This window comes from Lonchura striata, chromosome 5, assembly GCF_046129695.1.
Source record: "Lonchura striata isolate bLonStr1 chromosome 5, bLonStr1.mat, whole genome shotgun sequence".
Lineage (NCBI taxonomy): Eukaryota > Metazoa > Chordata > Aves > Passeriformes > Estrildidae > Lonchura > Lonchura striata.
This window is the reverse complement of record NC_134607.1, coordinates 67,292,046-67,298,045: the sequence shown is the minus strand read 5'-3', so window position 1 is coordinate 67,298,045 and position 6,000 is coordinate 67,292,046.

Sequence of the window (6,000 nt, the reverse complement as noted above, 5' to 3'; positions counted from 1 at the left end):
TTTAATTCAGCCCCTCATGGCCAAGTGCCCATCCTATGCCTCAATCCTCCAAGATATTCTGACCCAGACTCTGAGGTCTTTGAATGCTCTGGGTTACAATCAGTAAAACACTGACATCTGAGCACACAACCAGATGTGGTGAGAAAACAGAGTGAACTATTCCACAAAAATCACTGTATAATGTAGAGAAAGGAAAGCTAAACTGTCATGAGCAGGCAGTGCTGGACATAGCCTGTGGCTACCTAACAAAATACAGAGTTTCTGGGGAAAAAATAAAGGTCTTTCACCTGACAGCAAAAGAACCCCAAACCCAGCAGACATTTAAAAAGTTGTGATGTGCAAAAAATACATGTAGTTAAACGACTTCAAAAAAAAAAAGGAAAAGGGGAAAAAAAGATTAAAAAGCAGAGCGGGAAATGGTAAAGAGTTTCAGTCGGGCTGAAAATACAGACAAGTAATAATGGAAAGTACAAAATTCAATGAAAACTTTATAAACTCCAAGAATTCAGCATAATAAAGAAGGCAACTTGAAACAACGAAATCCCAAGTGTCAGGTACAGCTTTATTGTTGGACATTAATGTTAAAATTGTAAACACTGATATCAAAAGGCAACTTCATGTAATCGCATTAGTGGGAGACAGGAATTGGTGCAGTTTTTCCCAGCAGATTTCCCCAGGGAATAACTCTTGGCTCAATATTATTTCATATTTTATGTTCTAGATGCTCATGTAAAAATTTCTGTAGATGACAAACAGATAGGATAGCAGTAGATGATAGAAATTAGTTTTACAAAAGAAGCTGGGTTTGGGGGTTGTTTTTTTCTTGTTGTTGTTTTGACTTTGGGGTTTGGGTTTTTTTGAAGGGTCACAATATAAGCAAATTGATTCAAACATAACTAAACACAAAGAAATCCTTCTAGGAACCAGGAACATTTCAACAAAGAATTGGAAGCCAAAGCATTCTGAATTCTTGTCTATCACAGAGGTCTCAATTCAACTGATCTTTGCTTGGGGACAAAAGTTTCGTTTCACAGGTGCTTCACATTAACACACTTATGGAGCCAAAGTATTTGCATATGGCATTAAAAAATAATAAAAAACCTGTAAAGACCTGTGATATGTAGCAATCAAATAGTCACCAATAAAATAGCATCAGTTAAATTCTCTCAGTTTGCAGAGACAAGATAGTAAATGCTCTTTGGAAGTCAGTGCCTTTGTAAATCCACTCTCTACTCTGGAAATTTATTTTTCTAGACATTATTTAGCCTCCTCAGCTCTAAGTTTTAAGATGAATCAGCTAGAAACAGAGAGCAGAAACATGTCTAAGTTCCCTTGATTTGTTCCCATTTTTACATCTAAAAAATAGATGTATTCTTGAAAGTTTCTGCAAGTCATAAAACCCACATCAACTATTGCTAAAAAAACCCAAACTTACAGGCAAGGCAGGTCAATGATTTCTCTCTAAGCATAATGGGCACTCACAACCTGATCCTGCCTGTCCAGGGACAAGTGATGACCTGAGCTGGCAACCAAAGTCACAAACACAGATTATACCTCATACGACAACTGTCCTTGACTATGTTTAATTACCTATTAAATAATCATTTCAGTCTTACAGGACAGAGCCTTTGTGTTCAGAGATGTTGCTGAGTGGCTTTTTATTATTGTTATTATTGTTATTTCTCTGAAAGAAGCCCAAGAGAAGTTGTCTCATTCTTGTAAAGAGGTCTGGGTCCTCCATCTCACACAAGCCTTTGTGGCATTTTTGTCCTTGATTTCAACATTCTTTATATCTGACACCTCTGAACAAAAGATGTGAAGAACTTTCATAGATATTATAAGTTTCTTGAAGTTTGTTAAAATTAATACAATACATTTCCCTCCTGCTACATCTTTGCATTGTGCTGCCACTTCAAACACACAGCCCACTTAGCTTCTTCTGGAAGACTTCAGATGTCAAGGCTATGAGGGTCCTCTTGGAGCAGTTACAATAAAAATCTCATTTCAAATACAAGCTTTTAAACAACATCTTTACAGAAAAGACTTTATTAAAATAACAACAAATAAAAGTTTTTCAATGTGAATTAATAAATGTATTCCAGAGCAACAGGTTCATCTCTGCTGAAGAGAGGAAAATATTTGGTATCCTACTGAGAAATTCAGAGAACCAACTTAGTTCAGTATTTCTGAGAAGAGATAAAAGCATCATCCCACATCTGTGTATGAAAAAAAAAAAATCAAAAATCCAAACAAACCACTAAACCCAAATACTGAGTGAAATTAAAGAACTGTAATTTAAAAGAAAAATGGAAATCAGACACAGAAAGAGCTGTTTGTACAGTGACAACCCTGCACTGCACTGTATGAAATGTATTAGTAACAGTTATGAAAAGCTGCCCAAAATTTTTAATCTCAGGCACCAAACATGCAAAGACTGATGGGTTTTTCACTTTGCTTATGGCAAATTCTCCCACACATAAACATCCCAGCTCTGCTGAGCTCCTTGGCCTCCTGCACTCTGTATTTACAGTCTTGGAGGACTGATCTCCCATGGAAGTCTTTCCACTTGAGGACAGAAGGAAGCAAGCAGGGAAGGCTGGGCAGGTACCAGGCAAGACCCATCCAAATCTGCCCCAGCCTTTGCCGTGGTTCTGTGCCAGGTGGTTTCTCAGTTCCCATGGTCAAGGAGACAGAGAAGGGGGTGGGCAGGGCTCAGCAGAGGATGAAGGTTCCTGGGCTGGCTGTGCCTGAGCCTGCCCAGGACAGAGCTCCATGAGCAGAAGGTGGCCTGGCAGCAGGAAGGGCCAAGAGCAGAAACTTGGCAATGAAAGACTCATCAGAGAGGTTTAAAACCTGCTGAGAGAGGCAGGGAGTGAACATCCTGTGGGGACAACTCTCTGTGGATGAGAGGGGCAGGCCAGAGCTTGCAATAACCCCCAAAAACATAGCTGGGTTGACTTAAGAATTGGAAGAAAAGATCTGCACAGGACAAGGGCAGAAAAGAAAAGATCTGCACTTAATGGACAAGGGCAGAGAGCGCTTAAATATTTAAGAATGTTCTTCATAGCTTTGAATTCTAATTAAGATAATTAAGTATTCTAGCTGACATTCTAATAAAGCTTTTTGAATTCAAAGAGCCATTTTCATTTTCTTTTGTTAGCTTGCTGCAGTGAGAGGTTCAGGTATACCCACCTCAAACCACACCAGCATCCTCTAGGTCTATTCAGCTCCTAGCTGGGAGAGAAAGGAAGTAGCAAGTGACTGAAAAACAATGTCCTGAGCCAAAATCAGTCCAAAAGGTCAGACTAGACTTATCACAAGTTGATGTGATAGAAAATATTTGAGAAATTCTGTTCAGCAAAACAAAGTGCAGTTACAAAGACACCTTAGGAATTAAATGTTGCAGAGCAGGGGAGGCACTTTACATCTTGTTAGGCTGACAAGCATTTATTATTTTTTCACAGCAAAGGCAAAAAAGCAAAGAGGGAATTTCTCCCTAAGCATCCCAATCATTAACACAGGAATTAAAAGTAAAAGGGCTGCAGGTTTTTTGTATAAACAACCAAGTGTCAGACAGAAGATGCAGGCTGGGGAGGTTTTATAAAGAAGCTCATCTATGCTAATGGTAAAAACAAGCATCTGTTAGAAGCCAAGGATATAAAGACAGGAGTTCTTACTTGCCTTCCTAAGTGGCAGAGACTCCTCAAATTGGCTCCTCAAATTACATGAAGAATAGTGGGTACTAAGTCACTTGAGAGGTTGGTCACAACTCTTTGGCCAGCTTCAATAATTTAGAAAAATTAAACGTAATTCCCTTATGGGAACACCATCATGGAAAGTGCTCCTTCAGCACTGTCTGAGCACTGTTTGTTCTTATGGCTGGAAACAATTCCAACCCCACAGCAATTCACCCCTACTGTATTGCTTAGAGAGAAAAGAATTGCAAGACAGAAGTTCAGACAGCTCACCTCCCTTTTCTGAAGATAAACCCCTTAAAAATAATTCATAAACCCCCAATGGCCTCCACAGGTCGTGGTTAGGCTCATAGATGGAAACACAGTCCTTAGTTTAGCTCCAAAGACATTGACTGACGTGGCCAACTTGCCAGCTAAGATTGTGCTGAGCCCTTCCAGCAAACAGTGCACACAAGGATTAATCCTTCTGCAGACAGTCCTCAGGGGATACACCCAAGGTATCTTTTAAAAAGGCAAACCCAGTGCAACTACCTTGTTAGCAGCTGGCAAGTCTTTCCAAAGGTAAGCTAACTCTCCATCTTTGAATGGGTGGTTAAGTAATTTTCCTTTGTTAATCCAGTCTAAGGATAATTAGCAGTCATGGAAGTTTGCCTTCCCTCCTACAAGCCCCATTAGTCCAGCTGGAAAGGAAACTTGAGATCTCAGCTTAGGGTCATTTTAATATCAGAACATGATTCACTTCTAAAAGGGGTGGTAGACAAGGGAGCCTCGCCTTCCAGTTAATAAGAAAGTAATTATCAGGGTTGCACAGAACATTATTCTGGAACTCAAAGGCCTCTGTAAGAAACCACTTAAATGAACAGGGAAAAACATCACCTGACCAACCCTATTGAGTGGAACATGAAGGTTATAATAAAAGTGATCTGCTTATGTGCCCAAAATCACACGTTCTGAAAGCATTTCAAAGCCTTTCAGACATAACATTTACAATGATAAATGTGTGCCCAGCGTGACACCCCACCCAGTCACTGAAATCGTGGGGTTTTATAATGGCATTTAAAGAGCAAAACTATTTTGTACCTTTCTGAAGTTCAGCTACCAGAACTTTTCTCTGTGGGGAGCAGACAGAGCTGCACAATTTCCAGCAGGTCAAGTCCACAGATGCTTAACACCAGAATTCAGGATTTTCCCCTCTCCTTCAGTATTTGGCATAATTTGGATAGAGCAGGGAGGACCAGGAGATGTGGAAACTAAATATATTCTAAAGCTTTGTTGCAAAATAAATAAACCCCACAACCAGCACCCAGGAGGAACTATGAAGACTTAGAGCAGACAAGAGACTAATTTCTTCCTCAGTCAGACTTGGTGTGCCCAACAGAAACTGAGCCCATCAGAAAAGCAATGGAAGCAGGCAGGATGGACACTGTCCACCTGGATGCACAACTGCATGGCAAAAAGCACACTAGAGGTAAATGCTGCACTTTTACACATTACACAGCAAAATCACAATGTACAGCATCAAAAAAGTTGGGGGTACAGCTCTGTACAACTCCAGCAGCTACCAATTACTTTTTGTAGCTGTGAGCATGCCCATTCTATGGCAAGGAGAGACTGTTCCTTTATTCACTTTATGTGATGAAATATTTACAGAGAATTCTGTGCTCAGCCATCCAGCAAAGGCTGACTTGCTCCTTTGTGCTGACCAGCATCAAATTGTCAAATCATGGACACAACCTCCCACACAAGCCAGATATCACTGGGGCAAAGAGCTCAGCAAAGCCACTGATCATCCCAGCCCTTCCAATTAACGGGGTAATAGATAAGCACCTCTATCACTTATGATGATACAGGCACTGCTCACAGCACAACCACCAGACAGACCTTTCTAAAGTGCTTATGATTGGCTTTTACACTCATAATTTCCGTTTTATGATCTCCAAATCATGTACTTTGCCCCTTTTTCAGTGTTTTCTCCAAAGCAAAGTGACAGTGCTGCAACTTGAAGACAGACTTTGAGATGGATTGGAGAATGCAATGAATTGACACAACGCACGAAGCTCATGACAGGCTGACACAAAAATTGAAAGAAAACTCATTCACTGGAGAAGCAAACAGGTGGACATCTCTACTGGAAATTAAAAAACTCAGATGGAAAAACCTGACACAGTAAAACCTGGGGAACAAAAAGGGAGAGCACTCTGAAGGGTTTTGGGAGTTCCAGACACTAAGTCCAAACAATTTACATCAAATAAAGATCTTTTAACACAGTTGCTTTCTTTCGAGACTTAAAGGTTCATTGGGTGAG